Source organism: Pleurodeles waltl, chromosome 2_2, assembly GCF_031143425.1.
Source record: "Pleurodeles waltl isolate 20211129_DDA chromosome 2_2, aPleWal1.hap1.20221129, whole genome shotgun sequence".
Lineage (NCBI taxonomy): Eukaryota > Metazoa > Chordata > Amphibia > Caudata > Salamandridae > Pleurodeles > Pleurodeles waltl.
In genome coordinates, this window is record NC_090439.1 from 647,860,146 (window position 1) to 647,884,222 (window position 24,077).

General features: G+C 46.1%; 1 protein-coding gene across 2 annotated transcripts in view; it reads right to left on the reverse strand.

The window, feature by feature from the left end:
• PLAG1 (PLAG1 zinc finger) overlaps positions 1-24,077 on the reverse strand; it is a 222,014-nt gene that overhangs the window by 118,058 nt on the left and 79,879 nt on the right. The window lies entirely within an intron of this gene.

Consider the following 24,077-nt stretch of genomic DNA (forward strand, 5'->3'; position numbering starts at 1 on the left):
CAAAGGATTCTGGATAACAGAACCTGATGAGAGCCCCACAAGTCACCTCACCTTGGATTCCCCTAGGTGTCTAGTTTTAAAAATGCACAGGTTCGGTAGGTTTCCCTAGGTGCCGGCTGAGTTAAAGGCCTAAAATCCACAGCTAGGCAATTTGCAAAAAAGCTCTGTTTTCTCTGGGAAACTGTGATATGTCCAAGTTGTTTTTTGGGGCATTTACTGTTGCGGGCACTAGGCCTACCCACACAAATGAGGTACCATTTTTGTCGGGAGACATGGGGGAACACAGAATAGCAGAACAAGTGGTATTGCCCCTTGTCTTTCTCTACATTTGTTCCTTCTAAATGTAAGGCAGTGTGTAAAAAAGACGTCTATTTGGGAAATGTCCTGTAATTCACATGCTAGTATGGGGACCCTGGAATTCAGAGATGTGCAAATAACCACTGCTTCTCAACACCTTATCCTGTGCCCATTTTGGAAATACAAAGGTTTCCTTGTTACCTATTTTTCAGTCTTTATATTTCACCAAATGAATTGCTGTATACCCGGTATACAATGAAAACCCATTGCAAGCTGCAGCTCATTTACTGGCTCTGGGTACCCAGGGTTCTTGATGAACCTACAAGCTCTATATATCCCCGCAACCAGAAGAGTCCAGCAGACGTAACAGTATATTGCTTTCAAACATCTGATATTGCAGGAAAAAAAGTTACAGAGTAAAACATGGAGAAAAGAACGAGTTACTTACCTTCGGTAACGCCTTTTCTGGTGGATACACTAGCTACCTGTGGATTCCTCACTCATTGAATTTTCCCCCTGCTCCAGGTTTCAACTGAAATTTTCTTCCTAGCTTCTGCACGTCGACGAGGACGTCACAATTACCCACGCGACGCCGTCTGACGCCATACAGGCAATAAGAGGTCCTCGCCGACGTCAGTACCAACATTTTTTACGTGCCTCTGAGACGAACAGGCAATTGAAACAAATATTTATACAACAATATTTAATTATACAAAATAGATAAAAACATCAGCTCAAAAATTTCAATACGCAAAATTCTATACATACATACTATGTATAGCAATCTCACAAATTCCTTTCTCCTTTTTTTTTTTTTTTTAAACATGCATTTATATACATAAATATATACACTATATATGAAAGCCATAAACTACCAAAAGGAGCTCACCCAAGGGCAATTTGGTAAGACCAGACAGGCAACGGGGAGGCGGGAGGGACCGTGAGGAATCCACAGGTAGCTAGTGTATCCACCAGAAAAGGCGTTACCGAAGGTAAGTAACTCGTTCTTCTGATGGATACAACTACCTGTGGATTCCTCACTCATTGAATAGAGTCCCAAAGCAGTACCGCACACGGTGGAGGGTGCCTGAATGGTCAAACCAAGAAATCCTGCAGCACCGACCGTGCAAAATGGCCATCCCTCCTAACCTCCGAATCCAAGCAGTAATGGTTTGCAAAAGTGTGGAGGGATGACCAAGTTGCGGCCTTGCAGATGTCAACCACAGGAACACCCCTAGCCAAGGCCGAAGAGGTCAACTTAGCTCTGGTGGAATGAGCTCTTATTCCATCAGGGGGTTCTTTCTTTGCCAGAGAATAACACAGCTTAATGCAAAGAATGACCCACCTGGAGAGTTTCTCTTGTGGACTGCCCTTCCTCTCCTCTTTCCCACGTACCCGATGAAGAGTTGATCCACCAATCTAAACTCCTTCGTTCTGTCCACGTAGAAGCTTCTCTGGTCTAAACAATGCAATCTTTCTTCCTCTTTCGAAGGATGAGGCGGAGGATAAAAAGAGGAGAGAGTAATAGTCTGACCCAAATGGAAGGGTGAAACAACCTTCGGCAAGAAAGCAGCCTTGGTCCTCAACACCACCTTGTATACATAGAACAATGTATACGGGGTTTAACAGAAAGAGCCTGCAGCTCACTCACTCTTCTAGCTGAAGTATTTGCAACAAGGAAAAGGGTCTTCAAAACCAATAACCTTATGGGGCAAGAATGCATTGGCTCAAACGGTGAGCCCATAAGAAACGTTAAGACTAAATTTAAATCCCACTGAGGCATAATGAAAGGAGTGGGAGGAAACTTATTAATGAGGCCTTTTAAAAATCTTAATACTAAAGGAGATTTAAATAAAGAAGAAGGTTGGTCTGGAAGACACAGAAAGGCTGACAGGGCCGACAAATAGCCCTTGACTGTAGCCACTGCACAACCCCTCTGTGGTAGGAACAACGCAAAAGACAAGACATCTGATAAGTGGGCACGTAAGGGATCAATTTGCCTCTCTCCACACCAACAAACAAATTTAGCCCACCTGCTAGCGTAGATAGATTTAGTGGAGTGTCTCCTGGCCGATAAAATAACATCCACTACCTCAGGTGGGAGAGAAAAGGAACTCAGGTTGCCCCGTTCAATCTCCAGGCATGAAGGTGCAGGCTCTGGAGGTGGGGGTGTAAAACCTGCCCCTGCGATTGTGAGAGGAGGTCTGCCCTGTGAGGGAGACGGAGCGGGGGGCACAGAGAGTGTTGGAGAAGATCCGAATACCATACCCTCCTTGGCCAATCCGGAGCTATTAAGATGACTTGGGCCTGGTCTTGGCGAATTTTCCTCAGAACCAGAGGAATCAAAGGTATGGGGGGAAACGCGTAAAGCAACTGGTCGCACCAGGACATCTGAAACGCGTCCCCCAACGTTCCTTGCACCGGATACTGGAGGCTGCAGAACAACGGGCAGTGCGTGTTCTCCCGAGTGGCAAAAAGATCTACCTGAGGGATTCCCCACATCTGGAAGATTTGCCGGACTAGATCTGGATGAAGACGCCACTCGTGATCGGTCGAGAAGTGCTGACTGAGACTGTCTGCACGCACGTTCAAGACTCCGGCCAGATGATTCGCTACCAAGCAAATTCGATGGTCCCTTGCCCAGGACCATAGTCGCAGAGCTTCTCTGCAGAGAAGGTACGACCCTACTCCTCCCTGTTTGTTTATATACCACATTGCGGTAGTATTGTCCGTCAGGACCTGAACTGACTGACCGCGAAGGGAAGGGAGGAAGGCATTGAGAGCCAGACGTATTGCACGCAACTCTAACAGATTTATGTGACACATCTGTTCCACTGGAGACCAATGACCTTTGACCTCCAGGTTCCCCCAGATGAGCTCCCCACCGGATGAGCATCCGTTATTACTGTGGTCACCGGCGGAGGCTGCAAGAACGGCCTTCCTTGGGAAAGATTGCCGTCCGCAACCCACCATCTTGGATCCACTGCAGCGTCCCTGGAGATCTTTACCGAACCCCACGAGATCTCCTTTGTGCTGAGACCACTGCTTTCGGAGGCACCACTGAAGAGCCCTCATGTGCCAGCGAGCGTGAGTGACCAACAGAATGCAAGAAGCAAACAGACCGAGCAGACGTAGGACCTTGAGGACTGGAATGACCGCTCCACTTTGAAACATTGAAACCAACGCCTGAATGTCCTGAATCTGCTGATGCGGAGGAAAGGCGCGATTCAATGTTGTATCCAGTACTGCTCCTATGAACAGGAGGCGCTGAGAGGGCTCCAGGTGAGATTTGGGCACGTTCACCGAAAAACCCAGGACGAACAACAACTGGGTTGTCGACTGCAGGTGACATAGCACGAGCTCCGGAGACTTGGCTTTGATCAACCAATCGTCCAGGTAAGGAAATACCGCTATCCCCTTCCTTCTGAGCTCTGCTGCAACCACCGCCATCACCTTTGTGAAGACTTGAGGTACTGAAGTAAGACCAAATGGAAGGACCGCAAACTGATAGTGCCGCGATCCCACCACAAACCAGAGATACTTCCTGTGCGACTTGAGTATCGGGATATGAAAGTAAGCATCCTGCAAGTCGACAGACACCATCCAATCTCCTTCGTTCAACGCCAAAAGCACCTGAGCCAAGATCAGCATCTTGAACTTTTCCTGTTTGAGGAACCAATTCAAAATCCTCAGGTCCAGGATTGGCCTCAACCGACCATCCTTCTTGGGGATCAGGAAGTATCTTGAGTAACAACCCTGACCCCTCTCCTGCTCTGGAACCAACTCCACTGCACCCTTTGAAAGGAGGACTAGAACCTCCTGTTCTAGTAACAGGAGATGCTCTTCTGAACAGTAGGATGGGCGGGGCGGGATGGGGGGAGGAAACTCCCGAAAGGGAAGGGCATAGCCTTTCCCCACAATGCTGGTGACCCAGGAGTCTGATGTTATATCCTCCCACTTGCGGAGAAAGTTCAAGTAACCTACCCACTACAGGAGTGGTATGTGAAGGAATTGGTGGAAGACTAAGGCTGCTTCCCATGCTGCACCCCTCCAGAGGAAGAGGCAGAGTGCTGCTGGGCGGCTCCTCTGGTTCGGACCCTACCCCTCCCCCTGTATGATCTATAGGGGAGAGCAGTGGCGGGTTGCTGTTGAAATCTGCCTCGAAAGTAGGAGGATGAGCCACGACCAAATCCCCTAAATCTTTTGAACAGTCTCGAAGAAGCAGAAGAGGAGGCCTGCAAGCCAAGTGACTGTTGTGGCCCTACTCTCCTTAAATCTCTCAAGGGCAGAGTCCGCCTTGGATCCAAAAAGTTTATCCCCATCAAAGGGAAGATCCAGCAGGGCTGACTGGACATCAGATGAAAATCCAGAGGAACGAAGCCAGGCCTGTCTCCTCGTAGCAACCGCAGTGCCCATAGCCCTGGCCACAGAATCAGTAGTGTCCAGCCCCAACTGGATTACTTGGGTTGCCGCAGCTTGAGCATCTGAAACCAGACTCAACACCTCCTGAGGCACCTTCGTATGGGACGACTTTATCTCTTCCATTAGGGCGTAGATGTATCTGCCCAAAATGCATGTGGCATTAGTAGACTTAAGAGCCATACTGCATGATGAGAAAGCTTTCTTGGAAGATTGGTCCATTTTTTCTTTAAGTCTCTGTCCGAAGGCACCCCCGGAAAAGAGCCTGGGGCAGTCCGAGATGAACATGAAGCCTGAAGCCACCAGGCTCTCTGGAGTTGGGTGCCTAGACAAAAAGCCTAGATACGCAGGAGCCACACGATACCTGCGTGCCACTGATCTATTAACGGCAGAAGATGACACCGGCTTCTTCCAGATCTCTAAAATTGGTTCTAACTGAGCCTCATTAAATGGCAGAAGTGGCTCCGTAACCGTCGAAGCAGGATGTAACACCTCAGTCAATATATTGGGTTTAGATTCAGACACCGGCAAGGGAAGGTCCAAAAAGACAGCTGCTTTCCTTATTACAGAGTGGAATGAAGCAGCCTCCTCTGTATATTCTCCAGGAGATGTTAAGTCCCATTCTGGAGAGGTGTCTAAGCCACTTGCCGTGTCCAAACCCTGGAGATCTCCCAGAGGTTCTTCAATCTCCCCTTCCTCCAGGGCCTGCTTCCGATACTCCTGCTCCTCAAGGAGGCGAAGAGCAAGCCTTCTTGAATGTAGCCTGGCTTCAATCCTTGGCGTCAACAGGGCGTCAGCCGACGTCGATGCCTGACGCCGATCCTCAGATCCGTCTGACGCCGGATCCATCAGCGCCGTGGACTTCTTCGGCGCCGTATGAGGCAAAGGATGAACAGGAGAACTCTCCGGCGCTGGACCAGCAGATCTACTCGGCGTCACAGGCTGTGAAGTTGACGCCAAAGGAACCGGCGCCGAGCCAGCACCTCCCATTGGAAGGAAGGGCATAAAAGGTGCCGGTCATAAAGGAGCCGGAGCACCCATATTGAAGGCCAATGGCCCCGAAGGACCAGCCGGTCCACCACCTGGAGCCATTTGTTGAAAAATGGCAAACATCGCATTTAAAAATGCGGAACTGTCAGCACCTGGGCTGGGAAAGCCGGATACTGCGGAGCCTGGGCTCGAGGTGACATCGGCGCCGGCGTCTGAGAAGCCGGTGAGAACTCCTGACGTTGAGGAACCTCAAAAACAGATGGTGGATTCAAAGGCGAAGTCGGCGAAGCCAGAGAAGCCGGTGATGCAGGAGGCGTCTGCGGAGTGATGGTGGGACTAACCTCCCATGTCTTTCGGCGTCGAACAGAAGGCGACCTCGAGCGCGACCGCTTCCAACTCGACGACAATGGCGCCGATGGGACTTAGGAGAAGATGACTTGCGCCGATGCCGCTTCTCCCTCTTTTTGGATTTCGCCAAAAAGAGTTTCGCCTCACGCTCCTTCAACGCCTTCGGGTTCATCCGTTGACAGGAGTCACATTTCTCCACGTCGTGTTCGGAGCTGAGACACCACAAGCAGTCTACATGTGGGTCTGTCACCGACATTTTGCCTCCGCACTCCCTGCAGGGCTTAAAACCAGACTTTCATTGAGACATGCTTTCTTTTCGAAGAAAGAAACAGTAACAGTAACTGTAACTACGCAGAGTAGAAACAGTAGCTCCCTCGAAGAATAACCGTCGTTAGAAGGCACGGAAAAAAGGGAACTGACGTTGGCACGTCGGCGAGGACCTCTTATGACGTATGACGTCAGACGGCATCGAGTGGGCAATTGTGACGTCCTCGTCGACGTGCAGAAGCTAAGAAGAAAATTTCTGTTGAAAGCTGGCGCAGGGGGAAAATTCAATGAGTGAGGAATCCACAGGTAGCTATTATATCCGTCAGAAATTATATTACACGCTGAGATGGTGCCAGCGATTATACAGAATGGTGTAAGGGCACACATGTAAGTCTGTTTTCAGTGTTTATGTAGAGAGTGTGGAAGATGCGTATTCGGATTTCTACTTTTACTTTCATAATAATTATTCTGAATTATTTGTTCCTGAATGACACATTTGCGTGTAAAATTATGTACCAGTCTATGGGGCTTAAGAGTTGAATCCACTAGTATTGTATGTATTGGAGAGTAAATCGGTATTCTGTATATGTATATGGTGAACATCTTGTATAGGTCTTTTAGAATATTTGACATCTTAAGAAAAAATTATTTCATAAACAGACATTATTTATATTTACAAGTGGATGAGCAACCTTTCCGGAACATTCTGAATGACAATTGAATGTCTCACATTTACTATATGTTAAGATGGTGCCCATTATCCCATATCTTGGTAAAAGGATACATTCATGTGAGTCGTCTTTTGTCGCTATGTATGTCTCATAGTGTATATAGGTGATTTACGAAACACAGTGACTATGTGAGCAAGGCCATCGGTACGGTTGTAACGCATCATGGAGGGTGATTACATTTTGTGATCAATATAACAAGCAAGACTTTGGATTAATAGATATATATAGATATACATAGCTATATATATATCCAAGGGTCCTCACACAGTCATGCGCAGCAAGGAAAAGCTGGCACTCTAAATTGATTAAATTAAGTGTGATTTATTTCCAGGCTAACGTGTTTCGACCAGCAAGGTCTTCCTCAGTATTTAGAAAGAAGACCCAACATGTTTTACATGTTGACGCCATCAAAGCTGACCATTACTCCAGAAGTTTGGTGTGCAGATTCTGATATGTGGAAGTGATCATGATCCTCAGTCCACACTGGATCCTCCCAACCTCAGTGTAGTTGTTCAACGAAATAAGCTACCAACTAAGATTGATGTCTTTTCTACACAATCTTTCTTAGCGTGCAAGTTGTTGTTTTAAAGTCAGTGACCCAGTTGCATCATTTTGGTTCTCTCCTTCAGTATCTCATAATAGACCACTATTGTTCTCATCAACAAGGCTATGAGAGTAATCATCAGCACAATTATTATTACTGTATCAACAAAACTTTCCTTCCCCAAGTTTTCATAACACCAAAGAACAATTCGCCATCAAGGTTCCCAAGCCTCAGGTAGATGGTACCCTTGCCCCTCACACGTAATCACAAAGTCTGTCTGGTTACTGAGAGATGCGGTAAAAAAACAACCTCACCGCATTCAACTCTGTTCGTTAGTACAGGTACAAAAGGCAGCGAGGTTAGGGTAGATTTGCACTGCCCGAAAAGTCCTGTAGTTCTTCGGACCACATCCACCAGTCAGGGGGGTGCACGGTGACAGGCGCAGAACCTATCAAAAACATCCAAGGGTCCTCATAAAGCCATCCATAGCAGAGAAAAGCTGGCACTCCGAATTGATGAAATCAAGAGTGATTTTTTTCCAGGCTAAAGCGTTTCGACCCACAAGATATTCATGCCAGGGAATTATTTGCCAAGATTCCTCACAGGAATACTTTGAGCCACAACTACGTCAACAAAACTTTTCTTCCCCAAGTTTTCACAACACCAAAGAACAATTCACCGTCAAGGATCCCAAGCCTCGGGTAGACGGTATCCTTGCCTTTCACATGTAATCACAAAGTCTGCCTGGTTAAGGTGAGACGCAGTGGAAAACAGAGTGATGGAAAAGGATCATGATCACTCCCACATACCAGAATCTGCACCCCAAATTTCTGGGGGAACAGTTGCTTTGATAGAGTCAACATGGAAAAACATGTTGGGCCTTCTCTTAATATACTGAGAAATACCTTGTCGGTCGAAACACGTTATCCTGGAAATAAATCACCTTTGATTCGGAGTGCTGGCTTTTTCTTGCTGCGGGTGGCTGTGTGAGGAGCCTTGGATGTGTTTGATGGGTTTTGCACCCTTCGTCGTGCACTGCCGTGACTGATGGATGTGGTTAGAAGAACAGCAGGAGTTTGGTTTGTACCTACAGGTACATTTGTTTTTACCAAACGTATGGCTTTAACATGCATGCTTTTAGCACGAGAATGTAAGTAAGTATTTTACAGGACAATATAAACACTTTAAATATACATATATATGAAAGATTATACTTACATGTAAAATACTTACATTTACTTGAAGAACCTTTACAGCGCATATGCCTTTACCATTCATGCCTTTACAATGAAATTGGTTGTAAAGGCATGCATGGTAAAGGTATAGTCGTAAAATACTGCGTAGTAAAGGTTATGCGTGGTAAAGGTACCTGAGTTGTACCAGCTGCGTTGTAAAAGCATGTATGGTAATGGCATGCGTGGTTCCGTAATATAACCCTTTGACAGCGGATGCCTGACTGTCAAGAGGACATGAACAAACTCTGAAGGAAGGTTGAAGGTGTTAAGCTGTTGTAGCTCAATCTCCAAGCACTGAGGTAGAGATGGAAAAGGGCCGGGTTCAGGACTCTGCCCATTTGTTGGAACAGCAGGTAGGGGCAGCCTGATTGGAGGACAGATGCTCGTGCCCAGGAGCTTTGGACACCATACTCTCCATGCCCAATCCAGGGTCATTAGAATGAGTTGGGCAAGGTCGTTCCTGATCTTTTTCAGTACTCTGGCCAGGAGAAATATTAGCAGAAAGAGTAGTCCTGAGTTACACACTAGGTGAAATACATCTCTTAGGGAGAGGCGCCATGGAAATGCCTAACACAAAACTGCTGACACTTTGCATTCTCCGCAGTGGCGAACAGATCGAGCCAAGGTTCTCCCCATTCACGGAAATGTCCTTACTCCGCCTCTGGTTGAAACTGGCACTCGTGATCCGCTAAGCTTCGGTAGCGGAGTTCATCCATCCTAGCATTCAAAGTTTCTGCCACTTGGTTCATAACTAGGAAAATTCCTTGATGGTCCATCCATGTCCAGAGGCATTGTGCCCCCGGAACAGGATCCCATGCCCCCCCCACAGGATCCCTGGTCCCAGCCCTCCCTGTTTGTTACACTGACACATGGATGTGGTATTGTCGTTAAGCACCTGTACTAGCTTCCCTTTGGTGGGCAGAAAGAAAGCGTTCAAAGTCAAATGGATGGCTCTTAGCTCCAGATGTCTGACAATGAGCCAGGACTCCGCTGGAGACCAGAGGTCCCTGATCTGCATCTCTCCTAGTTGGCCACCCCAACCCAGAAGTGATGCAACAGTTACCACTGTCCTCTCTGGGTGGGGTAGAGAGAGGGGTCTTTCCCTGATTCAATCGTGGTCCAGTAACCACGATTGCAGATCTTTTGCAGTCTCCTTCGAAATATGGATAAATTAGGAGAGCTCGTCTTGAAGCTGGGCCCAATGAGACCTCAGAACACACTGCAGAGCCTGTATATCCCACCTGGCTTACTTGACCAGCAGGATACAGGAGGCCATCAGTCCCAACAGCCTTGAGTCACCCACACTGAAATCCAGGATAGAGGCGAACGATTGGCCAGACTGTCCTGGATATGACATCGAACTGTGTCCACATTGGCTCAGATGAAGAGGAGCATCTGAGAAGGAGTCAGGTATGACTACGGCACACTGATAGTGAACCCCAAAGATGACAGCAGGTTTGCCGTAGCCTATCAGTGGTTGATGACTGCCAGGGGCGAGCACACCTTCAGCAGTCAGTTGAAGTGGTAGGGGAATACTGGGACCCCTAACCTCCGAAGATGTGCTACTACCACCGCCATAAGCATTGTGAACACCCAAAGGTCACTGGTAAGACATATGCTAAGAGCATTCTTAATTTGTCACTGTGGCAGAAGACATTGAGAGTGAGCAGGTCTAAAACAGGAAGAAGACCCCCATCCTTCTTTGTTGCCAGAAAGTAGCAGGAATAACAACCACAACCCACTTCTGTTCAGGCCCTCTCTCGCTAGCCCCCTTGGTTATAAGGGCTTGCATTACCTGCCATACGAGGGTCAGATGGTCCTCAGTCAATTGTTTTGGGGATGGTAGAAGGTACCGCAGAATGGCTATGAAGGGTAAGGTGTATCCCTTCAGGACGATCTGCGGGACCCACCTGTCTGATGCTATGGGCTGCCAACCTAGTAAGAAACATTGGATCCTGCCTACAGTGGGTGGCTGCGCTGCACTACGGTATGCTAAAATGGTTTGGCAGGACGGGCAGCGGGGGTCACAGTAGACTGACTGGTGCGCTGTCCCTGACCGTGGGGTCAGTGGTTGCCACAGCCTCAACAGCAAAACAGCAGGGCACCATGCTGACCCTAAAGTGGCTGGCGGTATGGGGTACTTCTGCTGAACCCATGAAGCGAACGGTGGGGTTGGTGCAGCTGGTAAGGTGGGGCAGATAAGCTAAGGAAGTGAGCTGCAGCCCTGCTCTCTATGGACACACTCCAGAGTGCATCTGCCTTGTCCTCAAAAGGTCAAGCCTCAAAGGACATGTCCAGAATGGTTGACTGGAAATCACCAGAAAAACCTGCCAAATGCAACCAGACGTGGCCACAAATGGTGACAGTAGTGCCAATGGCTCACCTGATGTAATCATTAGTACCCTGCCCACAACAAATTGTAAATTTTACAGCATTATGAGCATTTTGTATAGCTTGTTAGGACAGGGCAGAGGACTTCCGGAACACCTGGGGGGACTTCAGAGAGCGTGGGAATAGTGACGCAGCAGGCAACTGCCATTGACCAACCTGAGAGCCAAACTATTTTTTTTAAACAAACTTTACTGAATTTTTGGAACAAAAGGAATACAATACATACACTGTATCTATGGCCACACTGTTACAGAATTAGTTCACAGCATACCTTTACTAAAAATGGATTAATGAAGACCATAAGGACTATAAGCAAAAAATATGGGGGTGAACATAGGCCTTATAAAGAAATATTATAAAGAAAAGACAGAATTTAATACAATATATATTAACTACCCCCATCAGCCTAACCCCAACTTGTCATCTATGTGCATAACACTGAAGGATAATATTGATAAGGAAACATGCAGAGAAACAGGAGTAAAAAATTAGGAAGGCAGGGTCGACATGAGGCAAAATACAAAAACGAAAATAAAGGACCTGTTATAATATGCAATAATATCTATGCTGAAGGTCAGGCCACATTAGCAATACAGTGGAAGTGGACCCTTCGTTCTCTTAATAACTCTTAGACATCATGCGTTTAGGACTTGAAAGTTTCTAGTAAGTCATCCCAAACTAAGGCTATAGGTTGTTTACGGAGACCACGATATTCTTACCTCTGTAAAGCATAGCCTTCGGCTGTTCCCCAGTGTATGACCTAATCTCGCCAACTGTATACAAGGGGGACCCGGGAGGAATTTTAATGTCTGGTAATCTGCTGTTTGGTGAGGAGAAGTGCCATGTCTGCAAAACACATCATGGTTTTAGAGTTTCTGGGCATGGATACAGGCCTAGAAGGCAGTGTTCTGCTATGTTCTAGTGAGGGACCCCAGCAAGCACAGCCAAAGTGGTATGAACATCAGCCCAAAAAGGCAAGCAGGTAAGGAGACACCCACAAGATGTGTAGTAAGTCTGCAGGGTCCCCCTGGCATCTGAGGCAGGTCAGAGAGGCAGCTGGAAATATTTTGTTTAGCGTTAATGGCGTAAAATAGGCCTTGTGCAGAAGAAGTGAGAATTGAATTTTTTTTAAACCTGAGTTGCAGGAAACCATACTGGGGTATTCAATGAGAAAGCGCCATTCTTTATTATGTTGTGCAAGACCTATGTCCTCCTCCCAATGGGCTCGCAGGGGTGCTAATGAGGTGACAGATGTAAAACCTTCATACAGCCACTTAACTAGATGTCTGCCAGTGTCCATTGCATATACTGCTTGGACAAAGGAGTGTTTTTCCAGTTCTGTCCCCGTCTGCGCCCTAGGTGCACGAACTTAGCGGGAGATGTTCGCATGGGTCAAAAAGAGGGAATCAGACAAGCCGGAGATCTGTATGAAATCCTGGTACGACATCAATACCCAATCTGTGAACATGGCCCCCAGTGAAGTGACTCCTGTGGATTACCAGGATTCCAACCTTATTGACGTGAGCAAGCCTAAATGTGTTGGAAGGCCTTGCGATGATAAATTGGGCATGCAACAGTGGGGGAGTGGGGTGTGGGGGGTGAGGGCATTGATGTATTTGGTAGCGTGTTTCCAGTATGTGAGTGCACTGGCAAGTAATAATGGCAGGTGACAGGGGGGCCTGTCGCACATGGTAGTAATAATGTTTGTAGTTTGCCAAGACTGAGAACCTGTTGTGGTTAGCTAATCTCAATTAATTGAAAACCCACTAACCAATATGACAACCGTTGTGATTGGCCTGCAAAAAAGTAAGCGTTGAAGTCCGGGGCACCCATTCACACTCCTCCAGTGGCAACTTCAGTTTGGATAGTCTCACCCTATGCCGTCCCATGCCCCACATTAAATATATCAATAATTAATTAAGTAGGTTCAAATAAATAGCGGGAACTGCTATCGGTAAATTGACAAAAACATATTATAGACAGGATAGCATAACCATTTTGAAGAGTGCCAGATGCCCTGCCACTGTATGGGGCAGTGCGATCCATAATTGTATTTGTGAGTGAAGCAAATTGATGGCTATATATAAATTGCCACCTTATGGATCCAATGTGGTTCTATAGACCCATAAACCTATAAAGCCCCATGTGGAGTGCTACCAGAATATTATGTGTGCCCGTTAGTATTGCATCCCCGGTTAGGCGTCCCTGAAATGAAAATGCATAGGACTAGGCGTGGATGATACAAAGACCAGACAGATCGCCAAACGAGTGAAGCAAGGTGAGTATGGGTGTATAGTCCATAGCGAGGTCCTGGACGTATATTATAATTTCATCCGCATACATAAAAACAAAGTGATGTTGTGGCCCTTGTAGTGTACACCAGTCTTCCACCATCTATCTGATGCTCTGTGCCAGGGGCTCCATAGCTAACACAAAACAGAGTGGCGACGAAGGCCATTCCCACCTAGTACCGAAATATATATCAAATATGGGGATGATCTATGGGAACCTGTCCTAGCTCTTGCTGTGGGGTCAGTGTATAAAAGATAAGTCCTTCTGATACAGGTGGGGGGTACCAAATTTGACTAGTGCTGCAAACACATTCTCATCCCAGTGTGTCCAATAACTGTTGAAGATCAAGAGAGAGGCAGCCTGCATGAGCCACTTCTATGTCCTGCTACAGGCGTCTGATATTTAAGGAAGTGCTGCAGAGTGAAATAAATTCACTTTGATCAACGTGAATTAACTCTGGGACCAAAAGGATTAACCGCATCACCAGCACTTTGCTCAGTATCTTGTAACCAGTTGTTAATAAGAATAGAGATCTATAAGAGGACATATCCTCTGAGTTATGGCCGGGTTTAGGCAAGGAAGTGATTAGCGCTTGCCGTGTGGAGGCCGGGAGAGAACCAGTCTCCAGACAGGTCTTATATGGCTTTTCCTGATGTGAAAGTAACTGGGTTGTAAAGATGGGATAACATTTGATGGGTAACCCAGCCATCCTGGGTGTATTATTGATAGGAAGTTCATTGATTGCACGGCGGATTTCGTCTCGTGTTTTAGGTGCTTCCAACTCTGCTCATGTTAAAAGGGCTCCCAACTCCGCTTGGCGATGTGCTGAAACTCTGGGAAGTTGTAAATCATCAAGGAAGGTAGCAATAGCAGTAGGAAATGGGAGGGGACTGTATAGTGTGGTGTGATGATCCATGATGCGGTATTAATATCCACTTGAATGATCTATTGGGTATTGGTGGGTGCAAGCACCAAGAGGATGGGGATGGGGGCTAGGGGATAGGGGATAGTTGTGGGTGGATCATGTGTTAGGAATGCTCCTGCTTTGTCACCTTCAGCATGCAGCATTTGTGTGTATGAACTGTAATCTATGACACTCAGGCGTTCCAAGAGTTCTGCATAATTAAAGCAACATTCTTGCAGATTGTCTGCATGGGTATCATTGTGGGCAACCTCACCAGCCAGAATCCCCAGTCGCGTTTCGGCGTTTTTAAGGTAGATTAAAATCGTTTGATGTGCCACTGTTGATATGGACACTCCCTGTATTGTTACTTTGAATGCTTCCCACTCTACCAGCGGGGAGGAAGCAGTGTCAGTGTTTTCTGCATAGTAAGTGGTGAGAGTGGTGGCCAGCGTGCATTTGAAAACACTGTCTTCCTATTGAAGAGGTTGCAAACGTCACATAGGGACTGGGGTAGGAATGCTCCCTCAGGGCATATTGACGTTAAGGAGATTGTGGTCAGACAAGAGTTTTACCCAGGTAAGTACAATCAGTGATGTGCAGTAGCATAGGTAAGGGACATAAAATACAGTCCAGTGGAGAGTGAAGCTTGTGTGGTGGGTAATAACAAGAGTATTCCTGTTTGAACAATGGAGCACTTGGGATGCAGGTGAGAATAATCTAGGTGTGTGTCCAGAACTGCATTAAAATCTCCTCAGAGTAGCCTTGGACAATGGGACCATTCAGCCATTACGAAGGAGAGGTTTCAGAAAGACATCCTGCTCTGTGTATTTGGAGCGTAAACACTGCCCAATACCAGCTGTTTACCATCTAGGTTTCTATGGACAAAAACGTATGGATCATTTATATCTATTTTAGAGTCCGTAACCTCAAGTGGTACTCCTGCCCATACCCAAACCGCTGTCCCATGGGCAAAGGCGGAATATGTAGCAGCAAACAATGCCCCCGACCACTCTATACAAAGTTCATTTGACTCAGTAGAGGTGGGCTTCCTGCGAGTAAACTAGGTGAGCACTATGGTGGTTGAGTTGGGAGTGAATGTTTGTGAACTGAACCCGTTACCCTAACATTCCATATCAAAGTAGGAAACATATCGAACAGGACCTCCCTTCAAGCATCCCATGTTCACTGAATTGTGTGTGCACAGCATATGGCATAAAGAAGAAAAACAACAACAACAAAACCCCAATGCTCGGTCCAGCAGGGAACAATTGTTCGACCAAAACTGTAAATTTATCTCAACTGAGCATAAACTTGAGCAACTGCTCTGGGATTAGGCCAGTGGGGCTGTCAGTGTGGGACAGCAAAAACTCAATAAAGTGAGAAATTCCGGGATACATACAGGGCAACACAGGAATACCCCATTATTAGTGCAGCATGACATAATGAATACAGTACTTAAGTCTGAAGGGGCAAAGGTCACCATGACCAACAGGTGAGCCTCCTTGGTGAACTGCAGACCAACAGGGCAGGAAATGATAATGCAAAGAAAAAGGGAAATCATACCCATAGTCTGAAGCAATGCTTCCGGAGGAGCTGGTTGGAGACAGGTGGGCTTAATGCCTGGCAAAAAGACACTGTGGTAATCGCTGCTCATTGCTCCTTCAAGGTCTGCAGAGGAAAAGGGGCTGCCCTTGAGAAGTGCAATTGGGGGATCTGAAGCCGGCAAAATCGAGGAGGCCGTTTTGTATTTCGATATGATGGTTCTGTGGGAGGAGGCAAAGGGCATTTGGATAATATGTCTTTAACCAGTTGATTGGGTTATAAAAGTACAAAGTTTGCTGATCATAGACCACTCTCAAGCACACTGGAAACATTTGGGTACATGATAGACCTTGTGATCGGAATTGTTTCTTTGCGGCGAGAAAGGATGCCATCTGGACCTAAACTTCCAAGGTGAAGTCAGGAAAAAGGGCCACGCTAGAGTTATCAAAAACAATAGGAGCATTCTCCCTAGATTTCTGCAACAGCATCCCTGAAAATGAAAATGATAATGGTGGCCACAATGGGATTGGTAGGCGGCGTGTTGCCGCTCTATGTGCTCTTTCTACTGTAAAGAAGGCACAGAGTCTATAAGGGGCCACACTGGTCTTCAACAAGTTCTCGATAAACAGCATAGCATTAGGTCCTTCTGTTTCCTCGATTAGCCCAATAATACATTGCTGCGTCACACATGACCCTCAGCATCCTCTGCCCTGCCGTGCAAGAGGCGCTCTTGGCCTAGAAGATCAGCCAGTTCAGCTCTGTGGGCAGTTTGCTCTGGAGTCAGGGTAGCTATGCCAGTTTGTTGTTTTTACCCTGTCGGACAGTTTTGCAGTGGTCAGCACACAGGATGGCCAGGTCCGTCCTCAGCGTACCACTGTGATGTTCTATAGCGGCTCTTGAATCTTGGATTTCTTGGAGGATAACATCAAGTTTGCTCTGAGCAGGGTCCAATGTCGCTGGCAGAATGTAGTCCTCTACCATGCAAGCAGTCTGACTAGACGAGTCGTGATTGAGAGCTCCCTCAGCCTTGTGTCGGCACCAGCCTGGCGCCCCTGGTGTGAGCCATAACAAAATTCTGCTAAGGTGACTAATTTGGGGGGCGCAGAGAGGGATACATATCCAGGAGCAGATGAAGAGCCACAGGTGCTCCTGCTTCGCAGATACCCAGGGTCCAGGTCGAACCCCAGTCACCAGGGCTTATGTGGGGTTAGCTGAAATACGCATTCAGAGCATGGAGGTAAGACATGTACACTGTTTAAGAGTTGGGAAGGAAGCTCATTCAGAGGCTCATTATGCAGGCCGAAGATAACATACGTATTGGCCTGTATAGTTCAAAGGCAAGCAGCCATGGGTTCAGCAAAGAGAACAAGCACTTATGACAGGTCAGCACATACTAGAAGGAGGTACGTTTTACTGGTGGTCATTGGAGGTGGTGTATCATGGTATAGGTAGGGAGCACCTCTGGGCATGCAATAACAAATCAACAGATGTTGCACACTGGCAGCAATGCGTGCTCTTTAATAGTCCATAAAGGCTCAAGGGGGGAGAGAAAGGACGTAATGGTGAAACACATCCCAGCTCTAGTTGCAATGATTTAAGGGAGTCTTTAAGTGGTATACTAGCGCTGGGGGCTTGCGGTGAGTTAATGCCTCCTCGTAAGATAGCTAGGGGCACCGGTCCTGCCTGTGTTATAGGCTGTGCCCGCCTGAGAGGCCCAGGTCTCTCCAACTCACTGTTAGGCCAGCTCTGGTGGGTCGAGGAGCCAGAAAGCAGGCAAAAAGTAAAGTCCCCAGGGCCAGCTTGTCTTGATCACACTCCGCTGGAAATAGCTCAGGAGCAGCAGGTAGGCCGGCTCATGCGCAGACCCTAGCTGTGCCAGCAGCCAAGAAGTGCCCACCTCCGGTCTTGGGTCTCTGGTGCGATCTCTATGGACCCCTCTGCTAGAAACAGGCTGGGTTCACAGTCCACCACGGACTGGCCCGCAGTAGCCTGGCCCACGTTAAATAGGTGCAGGGAGTCCTGTGGTTAAGGGTGTACTCTGCTGGTCTAGAAGACCGGGGCTAGTTATCACTAGAGGGGGGGGAAGAGGTTAGGTCCTGGAGAGGCCTACCCCTTGGTGAAGATTCAATCAGTGCTCTACTGAGGGAGCATGAAAATGCACCATGGGACTGCTGAGGGCAGGCTGCGCCCCCAGTCACATGGTTCATCTTGTCCGAGGGCGGCCCCCAGCTACAGCTTTAACACAGTGTTGGTCAGAGCGGTATCAGGAGGCACTGGAGCAGATCACCCACTTCAGCACTGCGACTAGGCTCTGCGCGCAGGCCACTGATGGTGGCAGATAAATGGGTTTTTAAGAGCACCCTGAGAAACTGTCAGAGTCCACCCGCCATCTTCAGCGGGTAGCCACATCCCCCTACAACTTGAGAGCCAAACTAGTGGAAGATCATACCTTTTCCCAAATGCCTACACTCTACTGCTGCCTATCCGAGGGAGTGGTCAAAAAAGTATTTGGGTTTGTCCTATTGGGGAAAGTCTGAACCACCAAGCAGGAAAAAGAAGCTTTCAGGAGAGGGTTGCTGAGACAAAAAGCGTGGGGAATCGCCAGAGGCTGGCCCATAGCATCTTGTATTCTGGCGATTGACTAAAGGCCCAGACCAAGGATTGGCCAAGACTGCTAGGCAGGTACCAAGGCATGCCTTATTAAAAGGAAGCAGGTGTTCAGTTTTGACCTCTCTGGTAGGGAGCAGGAGGTTGAGCATTTTGGCCAATCTCTGTATAACCATGGCAAAAGAAGGCAGAACCAAGGGGTGAAAGAAGGGCAGAATCATGAGAGGTGTCAAGGCCACTGGCATCCTGGAGGTCATCATACCAATTTTATTTGTGGTAAAATGCCCAATTTCATCTCTGGCATTATCGTTGTCACATTCCATCCCAAACTAGGAATGTAATGTATGAGATCTGCTTTGGGGAATGCTATGCATGGAAGGTTGCGGCTCAGTGGAAACTAACTGCAGCTTCGGTTGAGGTCAGAGCCGTGTTGAATCAGAGTCAGAAACCAAAATGGGCACTTCGCCTACCGGCACTAATGACGACAGCATTGGCATAAACGCTCCAGGAACTAGCATGTATCATGGAGTCAAAGTCCGTTCAGGAGCCAGGAGTGGCCCGTGATAGTTTTGGAAGTTCCAAATGGTGCCCAGGGTGAACATTTCTGCTGTATCCCAGATGGGGGCCTCTTGGTTCACCAAGAGCCGCAGGTGCACCAGAGGCAGTCAGAGGGGATCAGAAGATTCGGAGCATGGCCTTGTAGAACTCTTTGATCTATCACGGTATCACAGACACCCTGGAAAATGCTGGCTGTGCTGGGACAACTTGAGGGAGGGGCTCTAACTTCGACAGCCAGAATGACAGTTATGGCGACGCCCTCGTACCTTTTCAGGAAAATAGCAGGAAGGGGCGGAGACCTGCTAAGATTTATGTTTTTATCCCATTTACCCAAAGATGTGAAGCACAATGACAATTGGGATCGTCTCCTACGACTCGTGGACCAATAACAAGACAACCTTGGACGCTTGGTGACAGAGTGTCGCTCGCCGTCTCCTATGGCGTTTGGGTCCAACACGCAGTTATTGAGTCACGACTCAACCCCAGGAACAACAGGCACATCTGATCAGGATCCATCACAGATATATGCTTGCAACAGTCCTTGAAGGGTTTAAAAACTGCTGTTTCAAGAGGTGACATTTCCCTTGCACACTGTAAAATTTTGTGAGATAAAGGGTGTCAAATAGATGAGAGGTAACTCAGGATCCACATCTGGTGGTGGGGAAAGAAAGGAAATTTGGCAGTGTGCGGGAGTGGCACCTGTAACACCCCGGCATGTTATTTCTAGAGCTGAAAAGTGTCAGTGTTGACCCGCAGGGTGTCATCTACCGACGCGTACAGGTACTGCTGAAAAGTTTCTAAATTCAGTCTGACACCTGGGGAATAACCAAAAGGAAAGAAATCTGAAGTTATAAGTCTCTATCAGAAATGTTTCTACTAAATACTTTAGGCTAAGCTCCTTTTTGTGAAGTAGTCTGAGACAAACTCTTCTTTTTCCACATAAAGAATTGAGAAATACTCTACACAGTATGATGGAGGATGCCCACCTCAGTTTTTAAATTTTAGTGGGTGTACTTTTGGTGGATATTGAGTCAAACATTATGATGGAGGAGGGAGGGTACGGATGTCATGGACCCTGCAAAGTGATAGGCTTGCCGATGAGAGGTGATTACTTTACAGGCTTGGCACAGCTGCACATTGGATCTACTATGAAGTTTTAAAGGAAAAATCACAAGTCCTATAACGTATTTCCAGTAGATGGTGCAGCCATCTACTGGAAAATGGATGCTATTCTTTTTGTGTTTTCAAGACCTGGCTTAGTTCTTCTCACTTGCTACTAAAATAGGTACTGGGAGTTTTCTCCTGGATAGGCGGGGATCGGACTCTAAATGTCCCCAATAACCAGCCCTCCCCAAGTGGCAAATGTCATGTTCAGATTATTTACTGGCAATCTTAATTTATTAGAATGCATGTGCCACATCCAGGTACTTACTAAATTATTTTGGAAGGTTCCACCTCCCTAACCAAGCAACCAACTTCCGTTTCCTTTTTTCTTCTTTTCACCTTCCCTTTAGCTACTTTAACAGGATAATAGCAACCTGACTTCTGGTTATATCCAAGCTCCCTACTACACTTTTTACTGAACCACTTAATGTAATTACTGGGCAAAAAAATAAGAGTAAAAACAATTACTGATAAGCAATTTGGACATTATCTCATCCACCACATTACTCATCCCATTCCCTACTAAATGAAAACATGCTAATGAAAACAAAATGGGTTATAAAAAGTATTACACACAACAGACGTCATGCTATCAAAACTTTAACTGAGAAATAAATGAATATGTTACAGCTTCACAGGCTCTCATGAAACCGTTCCTTAACTCAGATCATTTGTACTAAACAAAATGTATTTCCTTGAGCTGCGTTCAACATTAAAAAGACAGAAGATCTTGCCCACGCCCATCTGTAATGGAAACACCAACCCATTCTGCCAATGGAGATGGCATTTCTCTTCCAGAAAGGGCTTGTTTAAAACCTTGAAGAGCATATCCTGAGCTTGAGTAAGCCACATATATGACCTTTTTTTATCCACCAAAGGGAAAATGAAGCCTTCACACCCTTATTCGTTTGCCCAAAATTAGTAAACGAGGACTCTAATCTCCTGAATTACACTGATCTATATGATCAGATTATCACAGAACTGATTACACCCAATAAGAGCAGGAATCCCCTTTGATCTGAATTCGAATTGGAGCATAAAATTGGCATAACTAGTTCCCACATCCTGTGGAAAAGGAAATTAACCTTCGGTAAACAATTACAATCCAATCTCAGAAAAAATTACACAAGCCTCCGAAAATCTCAAATTTAAAGAGGGGAGGGGCTAAACAAAGCATTAAGCTTTCGCAGACTTCGAGTAGAAGTAATGGCCATCAGAAAAACAACTTTCAGTGACTTAATTCTGACTGAAACCTCTTCTAATGGTTCAGGCAGATTTTTGCAAAGACTTTATGACATATAGCAGATTCCAGTCTGGAAATACGTTTTTTATTTTGTTAAAAAATTTAAAAAGCCTAAAAACAACTTTGAAATCTATACCTCAATAACAGAGTGAGATCTTCATTGAGAATGAATAGATATGATGGCTAGCCATTGTAATTTCAAGGTGGATATTGACTAGCCCTTATCAAATCCATCCTATAAAAAATGAAGCATGTAATCTGGAGGTCAAAAAATAGGAACAAAATATTGATTTACACACCATTTTGTAAAGGATACCCAATGGTGACAGCATTCTTGCTGTGATGGATTTTATTTTCTTCAACACCAGAACAAAACCTGAGACTGATGAGGAATGGCGTGCTTTTCTAAGCCCCTCTCTGTCATTCTCCCAACCGCCAACTTCGGTCTTTGAAGAGATGCTGGGGGAAAACAGGGGATACAGATTTAACAGCAGGAACCCCACCGGACTATTGCCTTTTCCTTGAGAAGTGAACACCTCAGTCTCCTTGGTAAACAGGGACAAGCCAGAATCTGATCTGATCTGGTTTCATTTCTCTAAATCTTTGAAATTAGAAGAGGAATCAGAAGGACTGGAAAAAAGTGTATAACAGAACTGGGCCACTGACAGATCAATGCATTAGCCCACATGGCCAACAGGTTCCAAAAACTTTTAAAAAATGAAGGGTCCAGTGCATTTTCACAGTCTGCAAACAGGTGCATGGATGTGACAACAAATGTTTCACAGATTCCCTGAAAAGTGTGAAGTGTTATCCTAAGATTATGTGATGAGGGGAACAATCTCCTTGAAATATCTGCCACTAGACTGTACCTTCCTCTTACAATGAGCTGCCCTCAGAGATACCAGACTTTTCTCTTCTGAGCTCAACATGTTCTGCACCATCATTGCTGTCCCCCCCCAACCTTTTCTGAGACACCCTGAAGGGCTCTACATACAGTCTCCAGCTCCCTCAAGTTTGAAGAATTTTTTCTCTCCATAAAACGCACAACATCCCGAGCTGTTTTCAAACACATCACTGAGCCCAAACCATTCCTGTTGGCATCTGTTGATATGACCACTTGAGTTTGGAGTTCTAGGGACAATCCCTTTTCTACATTTTAACGGTCCAACTACCAAAGAAGCCAATTCCCCAGGCTGGCTGTTACTGGACTCATGGCTCTGAAATTCAGTGCAGCTTGTCCCCAATTCTGGAGGACGAGCTGAATCAGTGGGTCTTTATGAAGGGGTGCCCCAGAGACCCCAAACAGGCAAGCCGCCTAAAAACAAATAGGAACATTTACTTATTTGCTTTAAGTTACAATGTTATTCTCTTGCCAAGAATGACAGAACAAGAAACTGTCAATAAATCATTTGGGGTGAATCTGAATGTTCTGTTCATGCAACATTTCTATCATAGCGCTACAATCTTTATGAAGAGTCTGGGGGAGCGCTTCAGTCTGAATGGTAACACCCACAATTGCCGATAAACTCCTCCCAGTACAAACCACAGGTAATTTTGGTGCTCTTTCCTCACTGGTACATGTTGATAAGCATCCTTCAGGTCTACTGAGGCTAAAAATCATCTAAAGATATTAGCAGAATTGCTTATAATAGGGTGTTCATCCTGAAACGAATAGTTGGAAGGTACACATTCAAGTATTTTAAGTCAGTCTATATTCACATCACTATATGCACACCAGGATTAGCACAGAGTACTAACCCTGCCCTTCTTCCTTCTCTAGCGCTTGCACAATTGCTCGTTTTCTAAACTAATTCTCAAATGTTCTCTTGCAATTTATTTTGTTTCCTTGAAGTTCTTTGGATCTGGTGCCACAAAATCAACTGCTTAGAAGATGAATCTGAAACTCAAGGGAATAAGCAAAGATATTATTTGAAGCAACCACCGGTCTTAGATTGTACTCAACAAAGAATTTTGAAACAACTTAGGTGTATCCCAAACCAGTCTTGTTGAACTTTGAATATTGGCATGGTCAGGAAAGTGAATTATGTTTAGCTTCCTGAGAACGTCTGAACCCAGAATTATATTGTCCTGGTAAACGCAGGTTTTTTTTTTTTTTTTTAGGATGGTTCTTGCCTTTCATTTCTTGAACATTCATAGGGCTTCCTGTTTCTGTTATAGATGTGCTAAATGAGAACAGTAACAAACTTCCTGAAAAAGTCCTAGGTTTTTGTGCAGGAACCCACAGATAAAAAATTAGAAACCAAGTAATATGCTGCAAAAATTAGACAGAGATTGGCATTTTAAAGGAGAGGCACGTTTGGCTGGCTACTGGCATGGTGGGACCTGAATAATTACAGTGTAAGTATAAGTTAGGATACAAGTAATTATTTAGCTCATGCAACTTGTAAAGTTAATGGGATTATGTGGCATGATTCATGGTGGAATCCAATTATTTCTGTTTTTCTGCAGGATGGTGAGTTATCTGCTTCTTCGCTGTACAGATATTTTTTATGGAACATGTTATGGGACTAGGGAATGCACAGAG